Source organism: Anser cygnoides, chromosome 21, assembly GCF_040182565.1.
Source record: "Anser cygnoides isolate HZ-2024a breed goose chromosome 21, Taihu_goose_T2T_genome, whole genome shotgun sequence".
Taxonomy (NCBI): Eukaryota; Metazoa; Chordata; class Aves; order Anseriformes; family Anatidae; genus Anser; species Anser cygnoides.
This window is the reverse complement of record NC_089893.1, coordinates 8,141,314-8,154,890: the sequence shown is the minus strand read 5'-3', so window position 1 is coordinate 8,154,890 and position 13,577 is coordinate 8,141,314. Positions and strand designations below refer to the sequence as shown.

The 13,577-nt window shown below is 45.1% G+C and overlaps 1 protein-coding gene and 1 long non-coding RNA gene across 7 annotated transcripts in view; one reads left to right on the top strand and one right to left on the bottom strand.

Moving 5' to 3' along the window:
- Positions 1 to 13,577, bottom strand: part of ARHGAP32 (Rho GTPase activating protein 32) — a 262,161-nt gene that overhangs the window by 170,582 nt on the left and 78,002 nt on the right. The window contains exon 1 of one of the 6 annotated variants that reach the window (XM_066981266.1): positions 3,819 to 3,963. The exons of the other annotated variants lie outside the window; for them this stretch is intronic. The gene's annotated coding sequence lies outside the window, so the exon portion shown is untranslated. Of the gene's footprint in view, positions 1 to 3,818; positions 3,964 to 13,577 lie in introns of those variants that run through there. 6 annotated transcript variants of the gene reach the window in all.
- On the top strand, positions 10,414 to 12,334 carry LOC125182769 (uncharacterized). Its single transcript, XR_007163289.2, has 3 exons — positions 10,414 to 10,889; positions 12,013 to 12,098; positions 12,189 to 12,334. It is a non-coding gene; the product is annotated as an uncharacterized lncRNA (long non-coding RNA).

Here is a 13,577-nt window from a genome sequence, read left to right as displayed (position 1 = left end):
CTCCCTCCCTCCCCGGTCCGAATGACCCATCCCTGGCACAGCGGGGCTCAGACCACAGCCTCTCACCTCCCTCATCCGAACGGCAGCGAGACAGGTGCCACCCCACTGAGCTTCGTCAACGCCTGGCACGTCAGGAGTGGTCCCTGCGCTTCCTCTGCCATCTCCTGTTTCTGTTTGTTGCTCGTTAAAATTATGCTTTCTCCTGAGCAAGGCCTTCCTCTCATGTCTTCTTCGCTTCCCAGCAAAAGCAGTCCCGATTTTTGTTAATCTTTAAATGCCACAGCACCAATCAGCAATAAAACCCAGCTGCTTACAGGTAATCCAAATGCAGAAAAGTTTACCCCAAGATTACAAAGCATGACCTAAACCTAGATCCAAGGACACTTGCCTGGGCTGATCTCTCATTCATTTGTAGTGCAGTGGTAACGCAAAGCCATGGTAAATTTAATCCTTCCGAATACAAGCATCTATTAGAAAAGTGATGCTTTCAGTACGTGAAATGAGGAACAAATGCAATCAACTAATCAGTTACAATTAGCCTCGCGTGCTATTAACATGACAACTGCTCGTAACATGAAACAACAGTTAAAACTTGTCCAGTCAGCTAGCTGCTCAGCAGGGAAATCCTTCCCCTAACCAAGCACTCAGACGGAGCCGTCACCTACCTGGAGCTGCCCTTCCATCTAACCAGCAGAGAAGACTTGCTAGTGAACACTCGCACGGAAAAGAATGAACTCTGGGGCACCAGAACCTGATCAGCCAAACAATGAATGAAAGAGAAGCATAAGCAAACAACCGAGGAGCAGTTCCAGCTGTTCTGCCTTTAATGACTCGCCCTAACTGACTGGTGGCCCTGGCATGGTGTTTACAGCAGTACTTCTACTGTCGCTCCATGTCAGCGGGATCAACAGCAAAAAAGAGGGAAATGCTCAGCCCTTTCCGTGTCTAGAGATCACTGCTAACACGCTGCACCATTATTATTTCTATTGGATTGTTCTTGACGAGCTAAATGGAATTAAATGGAGGCCTGCGACTACAATAAGCCATCAAGGGCAGATCTGACCAGCTGGGGGTCATATGGGCGCCGTATGTGCAAAACCATACTGTAATTATTTCTGCAGCAGCAGAGAGATGTGTATCATAAACAGGTCGTTCTGAAGCTAACACGAGTGGAAAAGAAAAGCTCCAACCAGGACAAATCTGCCTGGACCACCCATCTGCTACCTGCATTTCTGATGCACAAGAGGAGAAAACGCCGGTGGCAGCAGCGCAGTAAGACGGGAGTGCCAAGGGGACGCGGTACCCGCAGGCCATCAGATGAAAGTGCTGTAAGCATCAAAATGCCTCGCAGTAGTTCAGAGTACCCTTCCCACTCCTACCTTGCGCAGAGCCAACGTCAGCACCGCAAACAGACCCAGGGTTGATGCAGTCTTTGATTATCAAAAAGCATTTCCTATGCCTTTTTGGAATGATTTGCAATTGTTAAATATCTTTTTCAGTCAGGAAAAAAGACATGCAGGAAAGAGATCATTGATCTCCCCTGCCTGGAGTTCTCAAGGATACAGCTGCAACCACTACTACCCAATCATTTTTACCTTCAACACCCACATATGCAATTTTGGTACAAAAGCATTTGAGCTGGCACACGTCTGCTGTGAATGGAAACCCTGCTGCTAGGTTTCCTGCTGCCACGGAGATGAATAGAGAAAGAACAATTAGCCAAGGCTTCAGTCTAATTTAGATTTATTTTACTTTTTGGAGGAGAGACTGAGAGATGGTACATCATAAAACAAAGACATTAACTCTAAAGGCTACTCAGAAGAACATAAAGCTGAAATATCATGTTTAGCCTGTATTATGAAGACTTCTGATCATAAACACTATTGTCTAGTGCCCAGTGACCCCAATTATGCTCAGAGCTGTACTTGACTGTGCCGGGAGACTATAAAATGTCACAGCAAAGACTATCTACATCAAAGCAGACAAGAGGTGAGCAAAGAGAATACCTCCATTTTCCAAAAACCCACAGTGGCTGACAGCTCAAATAACTTGTCCAATATTTCAGAGGAAGACTGAGGCTAAAGCAGGAAATAACTGCAGTTTCGCAGCTCCTAGCCACAAAGCCCCTAAATATAAAACACCCTATCAGGCCCTGGGGGAAAATAATCAGGGCACAGGAAGAACACCCTCCTGAGCAGACTAGAGGATCGCACACGGTCTACCCTCATCCATTCCCTGCCACGTGATGCTCTAGCTTGGTGCAGAAGTGATGGAGAGCCTCCCCCAGCCCAGTCCCGCTCAGCAACAGATAATTAGGGCACTCTCGCAGGGAATTCAGTTGCAGAGGCTCAGGACAGCGTTGAAGTCTGCCGTTTCCCAACCGGCGGCTCTAACCACTAAGGTCTGATGCAACACCTCCGCCTCCCCTTGCCCCATTACCTTCTTTCAAAAAGCAGAGGGAGAGAAAGCAATAACCCATGGAAAAGAAAGACTTAGTAGGATCACTAAACCCTGAAGCACTGGGCGGCAGGTATCAGTATTACCGAAGCACCTATCTGGCACGGCTTCAAGGCAGCACTTCTATCCAGCCATGAGGTTTCCACAGCAGCCTAAGAAGTCGTGCAAGGGCTCTGCAAAAAGCAGCCCCGCATCGCTCCCAGCCGCCTGCTGCCATACCTGCCCCAAGCCAGCAGAAATGCTCGCCCATCTCTACTGACACTGCCCTGGAGGAGAAATAAACGCATTTTGAAAAGAACTAGCTTTCCACTGGGCCAGCAGCAAAGTGCACAGCTACGAGAACTATTGTTGGCCTAATAAAAGTGTCAGGGATGGAAATGGCTCAGCTAGCCACAGCACCATTTTGATTCATCTTCACTGGGATGTAGCTTCAGAAAGAGGGGATGAACGAGACCTTAACTCACTCCTCTCAAGAGACTTTGACTTTGACCTCCTCCCGTCCTGTGAAGCCTGGGTGGGCTTTTGCAGATCCCATCCCATGTGTATGTGCATCTCTTCACACTGTGTGAAGAGAATTTGGACATTTATCTCAGCTTTGCAAACACTGGAGCTGGGGACCTGAGCTGTCAGGGTGCTGCAATGCTTCATCATGCAGCATCGCCCTAAGGCCTTTGTGAGTGCTAGAGCTCAGGAAAAAGAGCAGTTTGTTGGTTGTTGTAAGTAAAAAAAAAAAAAAAAAAAAATGCACCTGAAACACTTTGGGGGAAAAAGAGGTCAAACTTCTGTGTCTTTTTTTATTTGAAAAACAAACTATGAACAACAAAATGTAAGTGTTACAAAAACAAGCTGTGTCTAATAACAAGTGCATTTTAAAAGTGAAAAAACATCATCTGTGATTTTTCACCCTTAGAACAAAAAACTTTAGCTGTACCACTTTGTAATTCTGTGGTTTTAGGTAACCTCTTTAATTTTACATCAGGCAGGCCAAGAAAGTCCCTGAAATACCAACCCAATTTTAAAGGAATAAAGGGGGGGAGGAAATGAACTACATATTTGTATATGACCTAAGCCAGAAGAGACATTCAAAGAACAAAAAGAGTACCCCTTTCTAATGTATTATGGGGATGAAAAATATGAAAGGCGTTAAAACTGCCTAAGCAGACGCCAGCAGTGGAATGTATGAAAAAGCAAAAGCAAACAAGGTTTTTTGTCCCCACAGCTACAAGATAAAGTGTCTGCATTTGCATGCTGCCTCCGTGTAAGGCAGTGTCTTAAGGAATCTTTAAATGTTAACATCATCACAGGAATAACAACGTACTGAGCACAGGTCACATTCTGCCATTAGGACATGCCTCACTCACCCCGATCACAGAGAGAAGCCACGGGACCATCGGAAAGGGGTTCCGCTGCGCAGAAGTGCTTGAAACGAGTGCAGTTACATTAAACGTAGGAGAAAAGAAGAAAGGTACGTGGCAATCCGACTCAAGGCTCCAGGAAGCATGCCACACAAATGACTGTTGAGTTGTGCAATGACTCAGCAGGAAAAAAAAAAAAAAGAGAGAGAGAGAGAGAGAAAGAAAAAGAACGAAAAACTACAGCAGCAGATCGGATGGCCTTTCCTGTAAGAAATAACATCTATCGCGGAAAACTAAGTAAATAAATAAATAGGCACAAGAAGAGCTCCCGCCTGGAATCCCGCCTCGCCCCGCACACCTGAGGCAGCCGGCGGGGATCGGGCTGCCCTTAACCCCTGCTGCGCCTCCGCCTCGGCAGGCCGGCACCGCGCCTCTACAGAGGCTGCTTTGCTTTGTGAGCAGTACGGTAGGGAGCTAACGCCTGGCAGTAAGTCAGAGAAGCACGAAGCTGAAAGAAGACGCGAGCCTGGGGAGGCTGGCACAACCCCAAAAGGAACTGGGGTGGTGCAAGACAGGAGATGGCCACCCTCTGCCCCGCGCCTGCCGAGCCAGCGAGGACGGACAGGACGGCCGCGACATGATGCTTCTGCACCTCCTCGGTCGTCCTCCTGAGAAACTGGCATGAAATGTAAGCTCCCGTTCTACTTGCATAACTTTACAGGACAGCTGTCCCGTGTCTGCTGAGGCTGAACAGCTCGCACGTATCTCCCCGACAGGGAGAGATTAAATGTTACCTGTTAAACACACATGGCACAGGCCAAGCAGACAGATGAGGCGAGTCAGGGTATGCAGATTGCGCTGCTCAGTTTGAACAGCCTTGCACTCATTCTCTCCTTTGCGAAGCTTTATGCAAATAGCTTTTCAAGAACATTTAATCCTCCACCCTCCTGAGTTGCCACTGAAGCCTTCGTGTCCCTTCAGTTCGGAAGCTGCCTGCAGGAGACACTCCCGGCACCAAGTCCGGCAGCCTCGAGCCACGCGCTGAAGGGCAGCGAAACCTGAGCAGGTGCTGCCACGCTTTGCAAGGCTGGGGTAGAAAAACGCAGGCGGATCAGGTAACCCTAATTGCTTTCCACCATTCTTCACTAACAAACACAATCACTTGAAGAATACCACGAGCTTCCTTCTCCTCTGCCTTTAAATCTCTCCTGGCACAATTGCACCAGTATCAATTCTATGTGGTATCTGTGCCACCATTTCGCTTGTGCATGGGGGTAATAAAAGATGGGAGGATACCAGCACCTTCTCTAAGCAACAAAATTTATCTGTATAGCTGTGTTGGCTAGGGCAGAGAACTGCAAAGTCAGAGGGCAGGTGGGGAGAGAAAAGGACTCAAGCAGATATCAGAACATAGAATGATTTTCTACATGCTTTCCTTTGCCATCGTCATGCAACCCTTAGCATAAGGCGCTGTCCATTCCCACTGCTGGGAAAACTAATCCCTGCTGTCCTGGGACAAGGAAAGCTGGGGCTTTATGGCCAGCGGAGGAAAATACATGTGTTTGTGTAGATGAATGTCTGGCAAGATGGACTGTGGGCCTTTGCATCAAAATAAATTGCAGTTAAAAACAGGAAGTCGTAGCGAGGAACGCAGCATCTGCAACACCCTGCTTACACCTGTGTCAACACTCACCCCTCCCTGGCGCCTTGGGCAAAATTGGTACAATTTAAAGGGTCGGGAGGGGAGCTTAAAACACAGGGACAATCCTGCTGAAAATTACACTCAGCCACTAAATCCACTTTCCAATCCTGTTTCAAAAGACCAAGAGGAATAAGATAAAGTTTTGCCCTGAAGTAATTTTTATACTTAAGCCATACAGCTCTTCACAGTTAACTCAATATCTTCCCCTAAAAAAGCTACATTTTGTTACCGTGCTTAAAAAAGTGTAAACAATGCACAAGAAGAATGTACCCGCTGGCTGAGCCAGCGAAGCCTGGAATAAGACCCAGGAGTCCCGGCTGCCTTCTTTCCTTCCCACAGAAGGTGAGCCTGGACAAACTTCTGTCCCCACGCTGACAAACCCAATGCCCACAGACGGCCCCAAAACACAGAAGCACATCGTTTCTCCTTCCCAGGCCCTGCCCACACACTCAGGTTGATGGGGAAGAAGTTATGGGACAGAGATAACTGGCAGGCTTCTGCCTTACAGGTTACACAGCACACAGCGTGTTAATTTTAAGGTAACATTCATTACGATTCCTATTGCATCACAGAAGCTGGAATATTTCACCATAACCTTTAATTGTCCTGACTCATGCTGTCAGTAATAAAATGCCCTCTTGGGAAAATAAATAAATAGACAAAGCCTCAACTGATTCAGTGAAGTACCTTCCAGTGAAAGTACACTGTCTGATTATTCTAAGACATTAAAATGGGCTGCAGGTGCAACATGTTCACCTAAATGGACAGGTGATGAACAGATTTATAGCTTTTCCTGTTGGACAGAAGAAAAAAAAAAAAGCGTGAGTTAGCTTTTGAAAGCATTTGTCTCAAGCACTCAAGGGTAGTCTGGAAAATGAAAGCATTTCCATTACCTCGGCACTTGTGCAAAAAGGCAGGACAATGAAGTGACCAGGCTATTATCCTTCACAAAGGAATTAGATATTGTTGAAACCAGTGCACATTCATTTTAGTGCCCAGGAAAAATGACAGTCAACAGTGCTCTTCAGACTTCCCCCCCTTCTCTTAGAAATCTTGATGGTTTTAGAACCAAAACACTGAAAGGAGACTTTTTAGCGCGTAATGAGTAACCCAGCAAAAAGGAAAGGCTTGGAGACAGCAGGTTTGGAAAAAAAAAAAAAAAAAAAAGGTAAGAATATAGTGGACAAAGCAATAACTGTAAGATGGCACACAACTTCCAGGGCAGATTCAAACTAGGCTTCTGAGTCATGTTTTCAAGTGGGACGCGGGCATGGATTTCCAGTGGCCATTTTTGTGCTTTACAAATCTTCCTGTCTGATACGGGAGCTGGAACCCTCCCCTTGTGCCAGAGCCCACCCCCGGGCCAGGCTCCTTCCCTGCTCTCCCCTGGATGGGGCCAGTGGAGTCCCAGGGCTGTGGCCGCATTACCGGCACCCTCCCGGGGTCCCAGTACAGCCCCCCGGAGCTCCTCACATCTCTGGGGCTGCCTCCTTCCCAGGCACGAAGGGGCTCACCTCAACCTTGAGGTGAGACCTTTGAGGGTCTTCTCAAACTTGGTCCTGAATATTATTTTCTTTTAATATTCTGTCCTTGTTTGAAAATACGTTTGAGATTGCTGTGCTACCCAAGTTCTTCCTTACGTCAAACAGAACATAAAAGAAGACTCAGCTGCTCTGTTCTTTTCCCTGAAATACATCAAATTAGTCAGGTAATTAGTCAAAGATTTTTAAATTTAATGTAAGATTCGTAAATGTGCTTTGCAAGGAAACTCTTGGCACTCATTTCTGTGAATTTCCCAAGATCCTCATAATTAATTATAAATGTTTTTCAAGCAAAATCTAAATGATCACTAAACTATATTAGTACCCTCTTCCAGTTTGTTATGCTTAATTTTTCATGTAGTAAATGAACAGGCAATACGTTTCTGCCCTGCTGCCTCCTCATTATGTTTTGGAAAATGTGCAGAAAGAAACAGTTAGTAAAAAAACGTTACAGAATTTTCTATTATTGGAAAGAGATTGATATCATTTTGTATTCCCATTACATAATTATGCCTTTCAACAAAATCTTTATTGTAAATGCAGCAGTAATTAAATATATTCTCTGAAAATGACCTCATTTTGTTTTCCCAGCATAGGCAAACATTGGTAGCACATTAGAAAAGACAGATTTCCTACCAACAAAACACGTTTGCACCTGAAGCCTCCTGCTAGACCACACTAACACCAGGACAACTCTTCCCACGTCATCAATCGCCGCAGACATTTGCACATAAAGCAATGTTGAACCAACCCCTTGCTCAGGTTTCAGTGTTATTTTCTATCAGCATGCTGCCATACACTTGCTATTGTACTGATAGCCGGTCAGGTTCGATTAATTTCTTTTAACTCACTCAAAAGTGCCTCTGCAGGTAATGAAAAGTATCATTAAGCTCTTAAGTTTGTAATAATAGCAAAACGTGTCATTTGATGTGCACGTTTCCTTTCTGTTTTATCTGGGCTGTACCTAGCGTCAGCAAACATCCAGCATGAATGGGTGTTGTTTCTCTGATCAGCTAACTTAAAGAGTGTTAGGAGGGCTGGGGAAGGGGAATGCTTGGGCCAGGTTTGGGAAAGGAGCTTTGAGAGACAAGGCTCGATATCAGTAAGCATATGAATAACATATTTACGGAATCAGCAAAAGCAGGTGTATTCAATCTAATCAGAAGTTCAATCTGTATGTATGCTAATGCACCACATATGCACATTCATTGGCTTTACTTCCTTTGAATTACTAATAAATACTTTTCCAAAGGGTTTTATTACAGTTTTTATGAGATGCATATGCAAAAGCAAAGTCATTATCAAGAGTGGGCACATAACAAGGAAGTAGTACCTGTAGTTTCTATTTCCATATTTTCCCTCTTTAAACAGCACTGAAGATGATGAAAGTTATTTCCAAAACCTGTATTTCTTGTTCACTGCACGCATGACTGTACTCCCTACTGATCAGCATTTCCGCAAGCTGATGAGCGATAACAAAACACCTTTAAAACCCTAAACAAAGCCAGTTCTCTGGGTACGCAACTGCCAGCAATCTCAGCGCTCTGGCTCAAGCTCCCCATGCGTGACCGAAGGGTCTGCAGCACCAGCTGAGAGTTCAGCGGCGCTCCGCAAAGCAGCACCATCAACTGGTCGCGCTCATCGCCGATGCGGTGCACGGCGCTCACGCCGCCCACTGCTCTGGAGCTTGCAGCACGGTGACCCCACTGGTGCCTTTTTCCTCTCCTGCAGTCGCACTCCTCCCCCTGGTGCAGTTAGCCATGTGCAAAGCACGGCGTTACTGCAACCTATCGCCCTTCATCAACACGACAGGGCCTAAATAAATCTATTCTCCAGAAAGTCACATCTGGTGCATTAACCTGGGGCCCCCTGAGTACCTCGCAGCTCACAGCCAGTAATATTTAGTAACTAGCCTGTTTTCTTCAACTTTTGGACTCATTTTAAAAAAACTCGTACTGGAACACTGTGTATCCCGCAGTCAGTCCTGCTGCACGCTGCTTTCAGCAAATACCATTGTCTGACACAGGTCCCAGTGTGTTTAAATGGGCAGGCCGAGACGTTGTTACCTGCGAGAATGAAATGTTTGTTTTCTCTTTTAAGCCAAATAGCCGAGTGACAATCAGATTTTTCTAGTAGGTAACACCAGGTAAGTTGCCCAGAGACGCATTGTCCACAAAACTCCACGCAATACCACATCGTACATTCCATTTATAATTGCACAAGTACTTTCTTTCAATAAATAGCAGCCTGAAGTTCTTTTGTAGGCGTCTTTCCATTTCTGGACATCTAGACTCCCTAGTAATATATTTTTTTTCCTTAGCAGGCACCAAGAAAACTTTGCATATGCACAAGAGAGAAAAGGCCAAAAAGAAAATTACCTTCTGTTCTTTCATGAGCCACTGGGGATTTTATCAAAATTTTTCCCTATGGAGAGGTACATCTAGATTCAGAACGAGGCCAGGTACTAATTAAAAAGCCCACGTGAGCATCAGCTGGTGTTTAACACCATTTTAATGTATCAGTGGCTGTGTGCTCCCACTGCCGTATCCTATGTCGGCGTATCGCTAGCTGTAACCAGATACAAAGGCTCATTTGCCAAGTCTCACATCAGTGAGATCAACAGCTCGTCTTCCCCTTGCTGCTGTGGAGCTGGAGCTCATGAAATGTAAGACATACTCTGAAATCAAAGCGGTATTTCATGGCACTTCAGCACGATATACAAAAATGATTAAAAAAAATAAAAACATTGCTGTAATTTCCCCGTGGGAGATAACGAACAACCCTCCGGGGCAGACAGCGTTACCTGGGTGCTCTCCACGTGGCCAAGGCTCCGCCATGCCCCAGAAAGAAGAGAAGCTGGAGCTCGCTGCTTACCTGGCCCTGCCTGCCGGTACAGCCCTGCACAGGGCTGCGGGTGCTGCCGCTGCGCGACGCGATTCTACGTGGAGCTGTACCTCAAATCCCCTTCAGAGGAAACAGAAAGCGTGTGCGTATTTATACGCATGCATCCAGAAAAAATACCTTGCCTGGTGTTTTTCAAGGAGCCGACGAGAAACATGGAAATAGTTTTGTCGGCAGACCAGCGATTAGGACTTGCATGACCTGCATAAATACCACTGGACCTGTATTATAATAACATCAGAATACAAAAATGAGCAAGACAGTATTAAAATTTCTTGTTAATTCACTGCAAGTCTCTCAGCTCTCTGTATTTTCAAAGTTCCAGTCATGGAGTCAAACAGTTAAGAAATATTTTCTGCTTTCACTCTAATTAGGAAATCATCTTGCAGAGGGAAGCTGAACAACATGACCCATCTTGCACTTAAAAACTTAAACTGGAGGGCAAAGTTAAAAAAAAAAAAAATCAAAGTGCACCTTAAAAGGCATACTTTTAAAAGTCAACCTTTGTGATTTTTCAGCAACTTGACTGCTGCCTTTTAAATGCTTGAGGGGTCAGTTGTACTAAGGATAAGAAGTCACTCGAGTAGATCAGCATTTCTTTAAATGAGCCTTTCAGTCTCTGGTGTGACTGCATATACGCAGCCCAATTTAGGCAGAGATTCCCAGAAGACATTTGTCCTTTCAGTCGGTGGTCTTCTCCACATTACAGAGCTTTCACCACTACAGCTCCACCCATGCAATTATGTCAGCAGAGCCTCCCTGCTAGGCACACAGACCTTGCCACAAACGGAACTATTTGCCTGGGCAATCTTCCTGGAGGGGAGAGTCGGACATCGGCTGTAGTAGCAGGACCGAAGTACTCGATGCCCACAGGTTCTCACCTCTGCTGGTGAGCAGAGGGAGCATCTCCAAAGCAGACACGGTGAAATTAAGGTAAGAAGTCTGATTTTGCTCTGAAGTAGATGAGAGACCCTTGAATGCTTCAATAATTATGCTACAGGAGAAGCCTACAGGCGGTAACATCTTGGACTGCTGTAGTGATTTGCAGAGCACATGCCAACAGCCACTCTTGTGCTGCATCTCAGCTGACCCTATACAAGGAGACTGACCACTGCGTCAGCCAGAGGACACCCTTTTTCTTTTTTATATTTATTAGTTTTTGCATGCTCCCAGCTGACACAGCAGTGCTATAAAAACTTGTGCAAAACCGGCCAATGCATGACTGCTACAGAGGATCTTCAGAGAACTCTCATTTTGAATTAACTGCTTCCATCAGAGTATGTGACAAAATTTTACCTGAAATCATCAACAGGAAGGTAAACTGTGGAGAAGACATTAGCACCTATTGGATTGATGCTGCTGGAAAACAAACAAACCAAAAATAAAAACAAGAAAGCCCCCTCCAAGTTATGCAGGCACGCATCAACTGGCTTCCCCCCAAAATGTCGTGGAAAACAATGAACGGGAAAACTCACCACCCTTCGTAAAATACAGGCCAGCACTAGGACAAGGTATTGTCATATAATGGAGGAGATGAGTGGCTAGAGGAGGCTATTAGGGAGTACAGGATTAAATAAATGGAGAAATCCTTCTGGGAGCCCTGGTAGTTTTACTCCGATCTCCCTAAAGTAAGTGTTATACTCACGGTGCTGAAAGCGCAGTGCTACAAGTCAGCACCGGGCCAGACCCTACAGAAGGGCGCTGCACCCGAGCTCGCCGCGTGCCTTGGGCAGCCTCCAGCACAGGCAGAAGAAACGTGGCATCAACAGGCAGAGGAGAAGACAAAATCCTCTGTGTGTGACAGCAGTGAGATGTTTCAACCAAACAAATGTCAAAAACCTATTGCAAACTTATAAAATGTCAGTCTTTCCCATTAGGACACCAAACAAGAACATAAAAAAAGGTTTCTGTACTATTTCCGGTTATAAGCTTGTCTTCCACTCCCTTAAGAGAGAGAACAGGAAGGAAGAAGTGTAACATATGCAAGCATGTATTACCTTTTTCACTCTGCTCTTGTGTGTACACATGATTGTAATAACATTGCTATCTCCCAAAGGTGCTGAATGCTCCACACGGCTGCACGACAGCTTTCAGACAGGCCTTCTCTTTCACACAACTTCATCTCGTTCATCAATGTAACAGGTACTCTTAGAAGAGTCAGATGTGATAGTTAAGCAGTTGTGAAGGAAGAAAAATACGAAATACATGATTATTTATCCCACGGTATCACAGGTACTTTTCTCCTGTGCTGGCAGCCCACTAGCGCGATTTGCCAGGATGTTAAACGTATCAATCCTGCTGTACATAGAGCCAAAGTTACAAAGGATGCAGACTGCTTCGACAAACTGAACACAAAAGGAAACCATGCCATGGTAATTTACAAGGTATGAAAGAGTCAAATACATATATATATATATATATATATAAACGTATATTGCTTATCAGCTTTAGTTTTTTTCTCTTCTAATGTTTTCCAGAAATTTAACATGACAACTATGATATGTTAGCACCCAAATATATCAAGCTTTTTTAACATCTTTACTACTGATCAAAGAGGCAGAAAGCACTGAAAATGCCTAGAGGGAGGTTTCTGCACCATGCACTGGCATCACGTGCTTACAGCATTGTTGTCGATGACGCTGAGGTGTGCATTTACATAGCACTTTTCAGTAATGTCACGCGTGTCACTAAACCTGTCACCGCAGAATCCAGAGAAAAAATTCATAGCAAAACAACTAAGCGATATCAAATTCTCTCCAAGGATTGTACTCCAGGCACTATGAGTCATTTTGGAGAGCAGCAGACAGCTGACGGAGCACAGACTTAAATGGTAGTAGAGCCACCGATAATCTGTGGAACAACCAGATACCTACAGGAATACCTGCCTTTTTTTTTTTTTTTTTTTTTTTTGGCCCTGGATTAACCCAGCGGGGCTTTTTGAACCCACACAAATTCCACCTTCAACATACCTAGTCTGAAAGACTTGCATATGGAGATGTGGTGGGGCTTTCCTCCACCTCTGCAATCAAGTCTTCACCCATACTTTTCTGCCTGCAAACGAACCGATCAGCATTCTCCAACGTTATGTGCTTTGACAGGGCTCACCATTAGGTGCCAGATTTAAGGAGCAGCTGCATTCCAGCTGGCGTAGCTACACATGCTCTTCCTTGTACAGGGAGCAGCCAAGAAGGTTCAAGCAATTCCAGACCTACTCTTTCTGGTGGTTTTCTTGGCTGTTTTCTGAGCAAATGCGGTCAAGTACACATTCCATTGTTCGACTGACTGCGCGTTGACTCATCTGAAAACAATTTAGAGGATTTATAATGATCTTTGCTCTGACATTTCCTCAATAAAAAGAAATAAGGAAAATCAAAATCAATAAACTGAATGCAATGCCCCTTAAAGGAAAAAACTATCATCACACAATCTTATGGCCACAAAGCTCGTATTTACCTTTGCTATACCATACCAGCATTTCTGACCTGAGCATCTAACTGAGGAACTACTTCCCAGGGGGCCTAAGGGTCTCTTCTCCTGAAGTGCATAAGCACCAAAGCAAAGCCCGGTATTCACTGCTTGTGTGGCTCTGCAGACCGAACAAACACTACAGCTCTTGTTAAG